The sequence below is a fragment of the Microcaecilia unicolor genome, chromosome 8 (genome assembly GCF_901765095.1).
Source record: "Microcaecilia unicolor chromosome 8, aMicUni1.1, whole genome shotgun sequence".
Taxonomy (NCBI): Eukaryota; Metazoa; Chordata; class Amphibia; order Gymnophiona; family Siphonopidae; genus Microcaecilia; species Microcaecilia unicolor.
In genome coordinates this window covers 199,683,668-199,699,190 of record NC_044038.1, presented here as the reverse complement: position 1 = coordinate 199,699,190, position 15,523 = coordinate 199,683,668, and the positions used below count along the sequence as shown (strand labels likewise).

The 15,523-nt window shown below is 47.5% G+C and overlaps 1 protein-coding gene across 4 annotated transcripts in view; it reads right to left on the bottom strand.

The window, feature by feature from the left end:
• Positions 1-10,881, bottom strand: part of DIDO1 (death inducer-obliterator 1) — a 366,889-nt gene extending 356,008 nt beyond the window's left edge. For 3 of the 4 annotated variants that reach the window (XM_030213635.1, XM_030213637.1, XM_030213638.1), the window contains exon 1: positions 10,800-10,875. The gene's annotated coding sequence lies outside the window, so the exon portion shown is untranslated. Of the gene's footprint in view, positions 1-10,799 lie in introns of all 4 variants that reach the window. The other variant, XM_030213636.1, reaches the window with a different exon arrangement.
• Positions 10,882-15,523: the final 4,642 nt, after the last annotated feature.

The window sequence follows — 15,523 nt, the reverse complement described above, 5'->3', positions numbered from 1 at the left end:
CTCCACTTGCTGAAAGGCATGCACAACCCACCAGACATGCTGGACCGGTCCGGAGGGACACAGGAACTTTTTTATTTTTTTCTACAGAACCCCTCCATCCCTAGCATCCACACGCAACCATATTTTTTTCAGCCGCCCCAGCAACTCACTCATGAGGTAGGATTAGGAGAAGCTGCATGGAGTACCTCTTTGGGGCCGGAAAGAACCCCCCCCCTCATTGCTGGCCATTGCTGTTGACCCCCGGCCTGTGTCGCCACATTTTCCAAATGGCTGCCGAGACTTCCTGTGACAGTCTCGCGAGATTACTGCTTGAAGTCTCAGTGGCCATTTTGAAGCAGCGTCAGAACCGGCCAAAGAGCAGCAGCAGTACGCAGAAAAGAGAGGGGTTATTTCCTGCCCCTGAAGAGACCACTAGACCAGCACGGTGTGCTCAGGTACTACTACTACTACTTAGCATTTCTATAGCGCTGCCAGGGTTACGCAGCGCTGTACCAGTTTAACATGGGGAAGGACAGTCCCTGCAGGCACAGGGAAGGCCCACCAAGGCTCAGGGGCAGTGGGGGAGCCAGTCAGACTTCCTTTACCGTAGACTGGGGAGAGCCCACCAAGACTCAGAGGCAGCGAGGAGGCCAGCCAGGCAATTCCCCTCAGCAGCGCAGATCCTGCACAAAAATGTTGAATACTGCATGGCTGAAAATTTCTGTGCTCTGCAGTCACACAGAACTCCAGTGGGGGGGGGGGGGGGGGGGGGGGCGGGAAAAACCAGCACACGTAAAAGGAGAGAGACTGTATGAGCCACATTTGCACACTATAAAAATAATCCATTATCTCTGCTCAGCTATTAGCTGTTGCAGACAGTACAGTGCGTGCCATCCAGCATACCCCCAACTACATGGCAGACGCGCATGGGTCTACCTTGGCCCAGGGATCCAGCATCTCCAGCTATCTCTGGGTGCACCTAGATGGAACTTCCCTACTTGTTTCTTTACAATAAGATTAGCCCCTGAAAAAGACGATAAAGCTGGCTAAGCCCCCCCAAAAAATAAAACAAATATATGTGTTGCCAAAGCGAGGACTTATGGAAAGCATATGAGCTGCAGGAGGAACCCATGGGGAATACAACTAGAGTGAATGGTTACGGGTGGATGGATAGGGACTCACACCCCTGGAGCAATGTTCCACAAAGACCAAGCTAAAGCCTCACACAGCAGCACTAAGAAGTGCATCCAGAGGCTGCGGTGTCAAGCTCTGAGCTCAGTTACATTTCTGACATATCCCGCTAACACTTCACAGATCTAAGCATGTCACAGTGGTCAAGAAGCCAGGACAATTCCTGGGAATTACATAAACACAACATAAAATACCATTAAAATACTAAACATCTCATAAAACAAATCTCCTAAATAGACGTTTCTAACCTTCTTTCCAAATGTAAGATACTGCTGAGTAAATACAAAAACTTTACCAAAATCCTTCCACAGCCTTACTGCTTGGAAAGCCCACAATTTCTCAAAAACTGCTAGTCGCTTCTTTCCCTTAGCAGAAGGAAAGGTAAACAACTTAATGTTGCTTACTCTCTCCAAGTCTCAAAACAGCTCCAAAACAAAAGCGAGATAAAAAAATAATCTGGAACCAGACCTTGTAAACTTTAAACAAAACAAAAAAAAAAGTTTAAAAATAATCCTGGCTTCAGTAGGTGACCAATGTAATTTAAGATAAAATGGAAATATATCTCATACTTGGAAAGTTCAAGAATCAGACGGACCACACTGTATTCTGCACAATTTGCAACCTTTTCAGAAGTTTCTTAGTACAGACCAAACACATCAAATTACAGTAGTCAAGTTAAGACAATATCAGAGCTGGAGTTAAATGCTCAAATTAACATCTATTAAAGAATTTCTGGGTATTACACAATTTTCTAATCATTAAAAAAAAAAACATTTCTTGGCCAATGAGTTAACCTGCATTTCCATAAAAGCTGTACTATCAAAATTAACAGCCAACTAGATACAGTTCCAAGACTGTGACTTGGGAGCAACAGTTAGGCTAAAACCATGGCCAGCAGAGTGGGAAGCCAGGTCTGGGATAGGTGCACCATCAGTATGACCTACCACTTGCTGAAAAATGGAGAAAAATATTGGATTGTTTAAGGGATCATCATCTGAAACCAGTGATATCACTGGCAGAGCTCAGTTTTCTCTACCTCCACCTGCAGGTTGGAAGGGATAACATACAATATATCAACTAATGGCACAGAAGCTTTAAAAATCCACAATGACTTCACAAAATGCTCTGACATGCTTGTGGTTTCAAGCTAAACTGGCTTGTTTCTCTGATGGCATATGAAAAAAACATGATCCAGGAATAAACATGTGTCCTATAGATCAATGAATACCATTGAATTTGGATTAATGGTTCAAGGAATATTAGAGATGGAAGTGCAGCAGAAAAAGAATTGTTAGGTTGATCATGAGCCCTTGGGACTAGGCCAAGGCCAGACCAAGCGCACGCTATACAGAAACAACGGGCAACGAAGCCCAGCAAACTCAGGGAGACCAGCGAGCACCACCAGAAAGGCAAACAGACCACTTGTATGGGCCACAAGGCCGAACAGGAACTCACACGTACAGAGAACTGGAACCCAAATACGCTGAAGGGAAGGGGGAAAAAAAACAGAGAGAAGTCCCAGGACTGGCACTCAGACCACGCACACAGTCACCAACAAAAGGTTACCTGTCCAAACACACAGATATAGACACCACCCAGAATAAGGGAACCAACACAGAGGCGCAACCCAAGCTGTGCCACACAGCTAAACGAAGGAGCGGCCTACGTTTCCCCAAACATAAGCTACAGCAAGAATACGGTAAAAGCGAAACCGCACAGAAAGACAGCAAGACCCACACAGCTAGGTAAGGAGCAGACCTCAGTAGAAGCAAACAGAAGGTAACGGGTTAGGGCAGGCTACACAGAGAGACTATTTCTAGCTACACAGCTCAGACGAAGAGCAGTCTCACAAGAACCCAGTAACAGATACAGCAGGAAAAGGGTTAAGAGAGACTGCTCAAGCACAGCTTACATAAGGAACAGTCCTCAACAGAAACAGTGAGTAAAGAGTTAATAGGGAAACCCAAACAAAGGAAGTAAGCTCCCACAGACTCACACAGCAGGAAAGGGAAAGGCAAGGCATACAAAGAAGCAGGGTAAACAGAGAAGCTGAACACAGCTGACTACAGCAAAGCAATCAGAGGACCCAGACTTCTACAGACTCAAAGAACAAACACAGAGAAAGAGAATAATGGCAACCATACAAAAGAGAATACACACTGTGCCACACAGACTGTGCAGAATCTCATAGCTGAAGGACATAATGCCAGAGCGTCCTAGGCAGGCAGAGGTACACTTAAAAAGGGTCTGGCACCCGACATCAACTGCCTCAGATGTCAGCCCAATCCCCGACATGGCCAATCAGGAGCGAGACCCAGTCACCACCTGGCCTGTTCCAGTAGGATTATAACAAGAATATTGAAAAGCCAGTTTTCCTTCAAGAAGCTATGCTAAAAACTATTGCAGTATTGAACTATTTTTAAAAATTCAGTACTGGTAAACTATTCTTCACATCAACAAATCCTAAAGTTTATAAGTGGTTTGATACTGTAAAATTACATCAACCCTAATTTCATTTCTATTTTCAGTAACACTGCAACCTTAAGAGGATGCCCCTATCCTTAAAAAAAAAAAAAAGAGAGAGACAAATTCCCTTAGTTTACACAACCTTTGACAGGTTCTGAGATTTCCAAATCTAATTCAAAGCAACACAGCCAAGCTGATCCTTTCAAGGTCAATTATGAACAAATGACGCTGATATAATAAATAATGCCTCTACTTTTTGTATTCTTCTAACTCTGCGAAGTACAAAGGCAAAAACGTTCAAGCCCAAAATTGCACAGAATTCCCTACCTCTATAGAATGTGAATTCTGCACTTGTCTTGCAGAATTTGGCACAGGCACCGATATCAGCTGTTCAGCTCATTTTCTCTCCCTCTCCCCTGCGGATTGCATAGCAAGAAGAGGAGGAAGAGAACCCATGGTCAGCTGCTGCCTTCTCATCCTAAGCTAACCTAGACAACTGTTTATTTGAACTGTGGGGCTGTACAAAGGCTCACCTGATAGAAATAGTCAAGTCTAGGTTGGCATAGGAAAAGGAAGTGGCCCTGGGCAGCCACTCATTTCCTCCTCTTTCCACCCAATCTTTGCAGGTGGAGGGGGGGGCGAGAAAGAGAGCACAGCAGCTGACATTGGTGGCTGCGTTTGTGCCCTGAGAATGGGAGAGGCAACAGAGAAAGCCAAGTATGTGCCCTGAGGATGGGAATTGGGGTGGGGGCAGGGCAAGCTGAGAGTGGAGCCGCTGGTGCATGGGTGGGGTGGAGGGGGAATCAAACTTGAGAGTGTGCCACAGGGGTGGGAAGAGATGTTATGAGTTTATCTTCTTGGGAAGACTGGATGGACTGTGCAGGTCTTTATCTGTCATCACCTACTACGAAAGGAAAACAAAGAATGGGAAGTGGAGTTAATGCATGCAAGAGATGACTTTGGGGACAGATAGAAACAACAGGGCAGAGTACGTTTCAAGAGTATCAAGTCACTACCAACTGTTCACCGCAGTAGGTAACCGGTAATCTACTATAATAATTTCCACCGCCAACGTTCTGAAGCTGACTCCGTGGCTTCACTGAAGTGAAGGGTTCGTAAGGTTAGTCAGTCTGCCACCATCTCTCTCTGTCCCGCCTTCGCGTCAAAACGTGATGACGTCGAGGGCGGAACACTGAGAGGCAAGGCAACCAACCAACGTGTTTCCCTACTCCTCCAAGCACGGCACCACAGAACCCCCCCCCCCCCTCGGCGCATCACCCAAGGCTCCCCCCAGCATATCAAACACCCCCTTCCCCCACCCGAAGCACATCAACACACACACACCCCGGCGCATCAAACCCCTCGCCACCCGCAGATGCCAGTAGTAACGCTGTCCAGCCACTGCTGCTTCTCCTGTTGAGAAGCAGCGGCCGCTCCAAAAAGAAAAGAAGCGAAAAATGTTTTTAAACACAGCCCAAATCATTTGCAAATGCCTGAGTCTTAAAACGCAGTCTCTGCAGCCGCTCCTCCTCTCGCCTATCACATCACTGCGCTCCTCCGGGGTCTTCCTCCAGGGGCAGTGACAAGGAGGCGGAGTGCTCTTCCCTAGAAAAGGAAGGAAGAATTATGGGCTGGTTCAGATGAAATGCTGAAACTACCTTAGGCAGGAAGGAAGGCACTGGACGTACCGTTACTCCGGACTCCGAGAATTGCAGAAAAGGGTCCAGACAGGACAGCCCCTGCAGCTCAGACACGCGTCTAGCCAATGTAATGGCCACCAAAAAGACAGTGAGAGTCACATCCTTCACCGAAGCTTGCTTAAGCGGCTCGAAGGGCGAACACTGAAGAGCCTTCAACACCAGCCCCAGGTTCCAGGCAGACAGGGCAACCGGACGGGAGGACGGAGCTTAAGCACCCCTCTGAGAAATCGGGCAGCGACTTTCCCTCGAAAAGCATGATAATGCTGCCACTTGCACCCGCAGGGAATTGTAAGCTAGGCCTTTTTGTAAGCCCTCCTGCAAAAAGTCCAGCACTGTCAAAACTGTAGCCCGCGTGGGTGTGATCGCCTTTGAAAACCCCACGCCTCAAATTTGCGCCAAATCTGAGCATGAGCTGCAGGGGTGGACCACTTGCAGGCCTGCAAGACAGTGGAGATGACCTTGCCTCTCAATTGCGCCCTCTAAGACCAAATCGGCAGGGATCCTCCATAGACACCGGACCCTGAACCAACAGGTTCGGCACCAAGGGCAAATGCAACGGAGCGTCCACCAACATCCGGCGGAGATCCGCATACCACGGACGCCTTGGCCAATCTGGAGCAATGAGAATCGCCAGACCTCGGTGCTGTCGAATCCGCAGTAGGACTCGCCCTATCAAGGGCCAAGGAGGGAACACATACAGGAGCTCAGAGGGCCAGAGTTGAGCCAGAGCATCCAACCCCGCCGAGTGAGGATCTCTCCTTCTGCTGAAAAAGCGAGTCTTTTGAAAGGCCGTAAGAGCCTGGAATATCGCTCTCAGTTCCAAGCGATTGATGGACCACCCCGCTTCCACGGGTGTCCACAGACCCTGAGCATAGCTTCCCTGGCAATGTGCTCCCCAGCCTAGAAGGCTGGCATCTGTTATCACCAGGCACCAAGAAGGAAGTGCAAGAGGCATTCCTTGGTGCAGCATCCTGTCGGAGAGCCACCACTCCATACTGAGCCGGGCCGCAGGGAGCAACGTTAGTCTGCTTTGATATTCCTGGGACATCGGAAACCATTGTTGAAGCAGGGCAATCTGCAGAGGCCTCATATGTGCTCTCGCCCAAGGCACCACCTCCAAGGTTGCCATCATCGACCCCAGCAGCTGGACAAAGTCCCAAGCTCATGGGCAAGGCATCCGCAGGAGCAGACGGACCTGATTCTGAAGCTTGCACCACCTTTGGTCGGGGAGAAAGACAAACCCCGATGCCGCGTCAAACCGGACCCCAAAATACTCGAGAGACAGAAGGGGGTCAGGTGACTTTTTGGTATATTGACCACCCAGCCTAGCGCCTGCAGGACTACCACCATTCTGGCTGTGGCGAGATGACTCTCGGCTGCTCAATCCCCTCTGATGAGCCAGTCGTCGAGATAAGGGTGAACTCTGATACCCTCTCGCCTGAGGCAGGCAGCTACGACCACCATTACCTTGGAAAAGGTACGGGGAGCTGTGGCTAGACCGAAAGGCAAAGCCCAAAACTGGAAATGTTTTCCCAACACCGCAAAGAGGAGGAACCGCTGGTGTGGAGGCCAGATAAGAATGTGCAAATAAGCTTCTTTTAGATCCAGAGACGTGAGAAACTCTCCTGGCTGAACCGCCGCAATGACGGCGCGCAGGGTTTCCATGCGAAAATGTCGTACTGAGAGTCTCGTTGACTCTTCGTAAGTCGAGGATCGGTCTGAAAGACCCACCTTTTCGAGGCACGACAAAATTAATGGAATAGCGGCTGCGGCCGCGTTCGGCGGGAGGCACTGGGACCACCGCTCTGAGGTGCAGCAAGACTTGTAAGGTCTCCTCTACCGCCGCCCGTTTTACGGCAGTGCCGCATTGGGACTCCACAAACACGTCTCTCACCGGGGCATCGAATTCCAGGCGGTAACCTTCTCTGATCAGGTCCAGGGCCCACTCATATGAGGTAATCTTGGTCCACTCCTCTAAAAAGAGGGAAAGACGTCCTCCTATTGCAGGCATGGAGGAGTGCACCGGCGTCCCATCATTATGGAGGACGCCCCTGAACTCCTGGCCTTGAACTGGCCCCTGCGGAATGTTTGTCCGAGCGAAAGGAGTTCCTCTGCTGAAAACGGGCACGTTGAGAAAACCCAGCAGAGCGCCCCGAGCGGCCTCGGCCTATCCTCAGGTAACCTATGGGGTTTATATTCCCCCAGGTCTTTCACAATCTTCTCCAAATAACAGGAAGTCCCGAAAGGGTAGCCTCACCAGTCTTTGCTTAGAAGCCATGTCAGCCACCCAATGTTGCAGCCAAAGAAGGCGGCAGGCGGACACCGCCACAGACATCTGTTTAGCCGAAGCTGTGACCAGATCATACAGGGCATCAGCCAAAAATGACAGAGCCGATTCCATCCGTGGGGCAACCTCAGAAAGGGGGCCCACACCATCGGCGGGCTGTTCCACCGCCTGCTGTAGCCAGGAAAGACATGCCTGGGCTGCATAGGAACTGCAAATAAGATGCCCTCAGGGCGAGGCCCGCAATTTCAAAGGACCGCTTCAGCACGGACCCAAGCCACCGGTCCTGCATGTCTTTCAAAGCGACTCCTCCCTCTACTGGGAGAGTGGTCTTTTTTGTCACCGCCGTGACCAATGCATCCACTTTAGGCATCCCCAAAGGGGCCAAGTGCTCCTCAGAGGGTAAAGCTGACCCATAGCCCTGGCCACTTTTAAAGGCCCATCGGGGTCAGACCATTGAGCAGAAATAAGCTCTTGGATGGAGTCATGCACAGGAAAGGCCCAAGTAGGCTTCTTAGTACTTACCATCCTAAGATTAACAGAGGAGGCGTCGCCTTCAGCAGGATAATCAATCAAGAGGGCCTGCAAGGCATCAGTAATGAGAGCTGGCAGCTTGTCGTGGTGGAATCATCCAAATCCAGTGGCAAACAGGCACCCTCCTCTGGATCACCCATCCCTGAGGTTCTGCCATATCCCTCAGACTCTCCACTGCCCGACCACGGGGGGGGGGGGGAGGAGGAGGATATGCACCACTTTCAGACGGGGAATTTACCTATGTTTAGCGTGTTTCCAACGTTCGGGGGAGAAAATAACCTCTGAAGTCATCCCCGGGGCATCAACACCCGGAGGGAAGCCAGGAGGCAACGTACTGTCAGACACCTGCGGCAGAGCTCTTTTCAGCATAAAAGCCTTATGCATTAAAAGCACAAACTCAGGGGAGAAAAACTCACCCTGATGCTCCGCCTCCGAATTAGGAGAAACGGATGTAGGAGCTCCTCTGGCAGCCTCTAAACGAGGCGTCCCCCTGCACTCAGACTCCTCCGCAACCACAAGGGTTGAGGCATGCAGTGCTTCCAAAATGGCGCCCTTTGCCAGCTCCATCAAGCGAGAAGAAACATCGCTCGGCATGCTCAAACTAGCGTGAGCGTCTAAGGAGCACATTTTACACAGCCCCGCTGCTGATCTGCATTTACCACAACGGGAGCAGCACTTAACTCGTCCGTTTTTTCACAGGACGGGAATATAGCAATAAAATGGCGGCTTCGCGCCAAAACTTACCCCGATCAGAACGGCGTCCACGGGACCTCCCCAGAGGAGCTGGGCACCATTCTCACCTCAGAAGACCGAGTCAACGAGCTCCGGTTAAGCTGCACAGAACCAGGATCACTAGAAAAAGCCTCAGAACAGCCACGCAGTAAAAGCGCGCTCTTTTTTTTTTTTTAATGCTGTGAGGAAAGTTGGAGGCAGGCAGCAACAGAGGGACTCCGGGAGGCAGGGGGAATGGGTAAGGCAGGGAAAGGGCGAACCTATATGCCTTTAAAGTGGACACCAGCAGCCACAACACCCCTGCTCAACTGGCAAAGCACAGGAGCCACCCCAGCAGTCTGAAATCCAGGAGCTGATAAAGTTACGTCCACACCTCCTGGGAGATAGAGAAATACTGAAGGCAGTTGGGGCTAGACGTCCAAGAGGCACTATGGTTTTTCAGTGTTCTCTATCTCCACCTGCTGGTAGGCGGATACAATCAGTTAATGTATTCATCTGCTGCTGATGACAGACCTGTCCGGGAAGACCACCAGCCAATCAGGTTTTCAGGATATCATCAATGAATATGCGCACGATAAATTTGCATGCAATACCTCCATTCTATGCAAATCTGTACCATGCATGAAACCTGACTAGCTAGCTGTGTCTCAATGACTGGGGTACTAAGCCCTGATCTACAGTAAGTACCAGTATAGTTTAAATGCACTGTATTAGTTTTTCTAAAAAATGCCCTGTAAAATGTTGTAGCTTCTTAGCTACCAATTGCTTATGTCTAACTGCTTAATAAAAACTGAATAAAAACTACCCTGAGGAAACCGTGGTTTGTATGATGAGGAGGCTTTGGAAGTCTATGTCCTTCGAAAATGATCACCATAATCACATAAAAACCCAAACTACAAAAAGCTTAAACTACAGACTAACTTGAGAATTAATTTTTAAAGCACATCTCACCATTGTGTAGAAAATTATAATTACTAAACAGAATTGCGGAATTTTTAGAGGGTGGACTGTAGTCTAATTTTATCACAACCTAAATAAAGGCATGCATACTGGCATTTCAGAGAAACAGTGCCCCCCCCCCCCCCAAAAAAAAAAAAAAAACACAGCTCAGTATCGGCTTTCAAGCTGGCAAAATAGTGGTCTACAATTTTAGAAAACAATGACGCCAAAAATAATAAGTTACTTTTTAACGTGTTAAATACCCGAAACATGTAAGAAATTAAATATCTTCGATCGGCTACCATACTGTCCGAAAACCCACCTTACCTCGAATTTCTCTACCACTTACCGTTAAAACATAATGCACGTGTATTGTGAAAATCTCTCTCACCTATCGGCAGCCAGCCATGGACACCTACCACACACGCACAGCAACCACCGTTTTCACCCCAATCGCCCGTAGCCGTAGCCATGGAAAGCTCTGTGACGTCACAAACCAATTATTTGGCGCAAAGGACGCAACACAGCCCCGCCTTCTCCGCGCCGACTCACGAGATCCTCCCACCCATCTTTTTTTTACAGAGTCCGTAGTACCGTCCCTACCCACACCACACAACCGACGTTCTCGACATCACATCACTATACACGTGATGATCGGGATACTATAGTAGTGAAATCCTCTTCTATTCGCCCTGCCCCCCTCCCGCCCTAAATCAGCACAACAAACCCAATCCACCGACCCTACTCGTCATTCTCCCTGGCACTGGGAAAAGCAGCGAGACACTACGCCCAACAGAACTGAGCCAGAACACCACAACGAATCCCTTCACCTCCTCCATTTTCTCTTCAGGCCCGACCGGAGAAGCGCCCCGCCCAAACCCGCCACTCGAGTCTCTATTCTTCTTTTTGGCCCGTCTGTATCACACACGATAGCTAAGTCACTGGCTGCTCTAGAACGCCGCGTACTCTGTTACCTCGATAACTCCACCAGCACAACTTCTGTTAGCGCATCAGCCGCGCGGACATAGACGCCATTTCATCGCCGACCGAGAAGAGAGTAACAGCAAAGCGCATGCGTCTTAGGATGTGCGTGCCTCGCGTGCACGCTCTCGGCACGGGAGCACAGGAAAGTGTCAACTTACACTGTGTTGCCTGCCTGCTTGGAGGAGATAGAGAGTTGCGTGGGGATAGAGTAATCTAATCCGTGCGTGCTAGACCATGCTCGTCCCCACAAGAATTTAACGGTGCCTAAAAAAAAATACTGGTCGGCTCTTTTAGTCTGTCACTGCAGGCAACGAAGGAACGAAAGTAGGAAAGAACTAAGAGGTAGATGCACTAAACGTTTTTCATCGTTAAATGAGCCCTCAGGGAAGAATTTCCTATCCTTTCCATGCACTTAAGCCTATTTTCCGACGACAGTAGCAGCTAACGAAAACGGAATGGAGATGAGCAATTAGTGTGAAAACCCCATTGAAACGACATGCACTAACCTTTTCCGATTGCCTTTACGCAGGAAAAAGGCAGGAAAACTAACGAGAGGTCTGGACCTCTCGTTAGGACAGCTCCGTGGCAGGAAAAAGTGTTAAGTGAAAAAATAAACAAACTTTGAGCCAATCCCAGCGCATTAGCAGAGCTAAAAGCGCTGTGATTGGTCCAAAGGACCTCAGAAAACACATAAAAAAATAAAAATAAAAAAAGGATCGGGAGGGGGCAAGGGCGCTCATCAGGAGCGTCCTGTACGGACGGCCTTGCCCCCCCCCCGCTGCTCCCCACTTTCCGCCGCTCCCCCCACCCCGAAAAAGCAAACTTCTAGAAGCCCCTGCCCCCCTCCCTTCCTCACTACTCTCTCACCTCAGCTCCGCCTCCCGACATCCTCCGTCCGTGCCCCGCCCCCTTTTGGGGTCGTCACCGCCATTCCCCTCCTCCATCGGGCCCCCCTTCCTCTTACCGGGCCCGTGCAGCGCCTCTCTCCTCTGTCCGAAGGCGCTGCACGGGCAAGAAGAAAGCTGAATCAGCTGATGCCTGCCTTCGCCTAGCTTCGATAGAGCGTCTTTCTCCTCCTGGGCCCGCCCCTGTCTGACGTCAGTAACCTACGTAGGTTACTGACGTCAGACAGGGGCGGGCGCAGCAGAAGAAAGACGCGCCATCGCGAAGGCAGGCATCAGCTGATTCAGCTTTCTTCTTGCCCGTGCAGCGCCTTCGGACAGAGGAGAGAGGCGCTGCACGGGCCCGGTAAGAGGAAGGGGGGCCCGATGGAGGAGGGGAATGGCGGCGACGACCCCAAAAGGGGGCGGGGCACGGACGGAGGATGTCGGGAGGCGGAGCTGAGGTGAGAGAGTAGTGAGGAAGGGAGGGGGGCAGGGGCTGCTAGAATTTTGCTTTTTCGGGGTGGGGGAGCGGCGGAAAGTGGGGAGCAGCGGGGGGGGGCAAGGCCGTCTGTACAGGACGCTCCTGATGAGCGCCCTTGCCCCCTCCGACCCTTTTTTTTTATTTTTGTTTTTATTTGGGAGCCATGTGCTTGCGATTTGACTGTGTTTTGACTGTTTGTGGCATGCGCAGAGCAGCTAACATAACGCTTGGCTGCTCTGCGCATGATTTGGGGGCCGATTAACGATGTGTATTGTGATTCTTTGATACATTGTACGTTTCACTACCGATCTCAGCATGTGTGACTTTTTTTTTTGGTGCATTTTTCGTTATTTTAAAATCGTTAGGGACTTTAACGATTTAGATTTTTTTACGTTTGGTTGCTGCATCTGCCTCTTAGAACACTCTGGTGCGCACATTCGAGCCTAGTTTCTGATTCGCTGCCTGGCACCAAGGAGGTTGAAGAAAAAAGAGACGGGGTGTTCCTATCTAGTCTATTATACGGGAGCTTTAGTTCACCTAAAAAACAATAGCAAAAGATTATTACAAATAAATGTGTGGTCCATCTGTAATAAGTCTAAAGCTGTTCCAGTTGGATAGGCGGTGCCTTAAAAGGTGGAGAACAAGATTATATACATATATTTTTTTTACTTTGAAAGCTTCCCATATCCAGATATAAATATTATGAAATACAAATTGACTATCACTAAAACAGCTTTAAAAATATAACTGATAGAAACAGCAGTTATAACCTGTATTTTGTGCTCATTTTTCTACACTTCTATACAATACAGATGGCAAGATTTCAGCGAGGATAGCCCTTTTCTTGATGGCTCATCTTAATCTGCCATGGGAAGCCTGGTGTTATGAAAATGGAATATACTGAAATTAAATGGAGGTAAAATTAAACTCTCCTTTCATTGGGGCACGTGGAATCACATCATCTGTTTTGTAGAATTTTACATTTTAGAACCACATGGATTCCGTTTTTAGGCATGTTTTAGAGAGAAGTAGTTTTTTATAAGGCAAAATAAAAATAAATATTTGTTTCATGCAGGTCTCTTTTGTTTAAACATAACTAAATGGGCTATATGCCCCTAATGCAGTCCATTGGTTTTCTTATATATTGTTCTTATGATGACATACTATGGTCCAAAACTGAATTCTCTTATCTCTTCATCTGGTTGATAATAAAATCTCCTTGTGAACACTATCCACCCTAAACGGGAAATGGGACTTGATGTACCGCCTTTCAGTGGTATTTTGCAACTACATTCAAATTATTTACATAGTATATAGAGGTACTTATTTATACCTGGGGCAATGGAGGGTTAAGTGACTTGCCCACAGTCACAAGGAGCTGCAGCGGGAATCAAACCCAGTTCACCAGGATCAAAGTCCGCTGCACTAACCACTAGGCTACTCCTCTACTCCAAAGTTGTTTTATGGCTGTACATGAGGAATTGATATTGAATAAATAAGTGTATGTTTGTGTCCCTAGTCATGCATCCAAATGTTATAGAATCCTCTCAAAATAGACAGTTAATTGTTTAACTTATTAGTGGAAGATAACCACAGAGGCATGGTATAATCACATTTTCAATATGATAATACTACAGCCCAGCTAAGAAACAGGTTATTTTGAGTTAGTCTTCACTGGACCAAACTTGCTTTCATTGTGCCATCACCATCCAGCTGGATAGGCAGTGTCTTCAAAGGTGGATAAAGAATTTTTTTTTTTACATTTATATCCCATATCTCGGGATCAATGTGGCTTACACTTGAAAACACAGTGACACAGAATAATATAATTAAGTTATATCATGGGAGGAAATACATGGATATTTATGAAACATTTAACAAAGATGAGATTACCATCTATACCCAGCTGGACATTTAAATACTGCTGTCCTGTAATAATGCTGCATGTTCAGAAATCATAGTCATAAGTATAGACAGTTATTCAAATACTATCACATGCATACTACTACAAATCTTTTCACCAGAACAAGCATCCATACACACATTGCAAACGTAAACAACTTCTACAGAGTACATCCAAAATTTAATTTTTATTTTCTCATTTCCATCTTCCAAAATTCCAGACATCAAATGTACAGATCAGCAGGACCCAGAGCAGTCCAAAACAAGTAAAGTAAAACAAACAAAAACAACAACATAGTTTATACCTAATTGTTCAACCACCCTTAGGATTTACCTTTGGGTTATAAAGCAAACCTATGTGCATGTAAGGACTGGATAAACTAATTAAAAACAAAGTTTACAGCAAATGCCATTAATATGTAATACTTGGTATCAATAAAACAGTGATGAAATATTCACATAGCAAGCAGCCATAATTAACTTTGTACGAACTTGGTGGCTAATAGTGTGCTGAACTGGACAATGTTGGCACATTTAGACTGCCTCTGGACAGACGTTCTGCATGAAGGAAGCCCCTACCTCATTATTCAATACATATCTGTAAAATAATAGCAATAAAAAAAAAGCAAGTACATTTTTATATACCACTGCATTCCACAAAACAAAAAGGAGCAAATTGCCTCTGGACAGACGTTCTGCATGAAGGAAGCCCCTACCTCATTATTCAATACAGAGAGAGTAATGGATGCTTGGAATGCCCTCCCGCGGGAGGTGGTGGAAACGAAAACGGTAACGGAATTCAAACATGCGTGGGATAAACATAAAGGAATCCTGTTCAGAAGGAATGGATCCTAAGGAGCTTAGCCGAGATTGGGTGGCAGAGCCAGTGGCGGGAGGCGGGGATGGTGCTGGGCAGACTTATACGGTCTGTGCCAGAACCGGTGGTGGGAGGCAGGGCTGGTGGTTGGGAGGCAGGGATAGTGCTGGGCAGACTTATACAGTCTGTGCCCTGAAAAGGACAGGTACAAATCAAGGTAAGGTGTACACAAAAAGTAGCACATATGAGTTTATCTTGTTGGGCAGACTGGATGGACCGTGCAGGTCTTTTTCTGCCGTCATCTACTATGTTACTATATGTAATACATATCTGTAAAATAATAGCAATAAAAAAAGCAAGTACATTTTTATATACCACTGCATTCCACAAAACAAAAAGGAGCAAATTGCCTCTGGACAGACGTTCTGCATGAAGGAAGCCCCTACCTCATTATTCAATACATATCTGTAAAATAATAGCAATAAAAAAAAAGCAAGTACATTTTTATATACCACTGCATTCCACAAAACAAAAAGGAGCAAATTCCCACATGCCATCTTTTTCTTTTGATGTAGACACAGGAAAAAACGGATATTAAATGCTTCCAGTTTCAACCTCATTTTTTTTTTT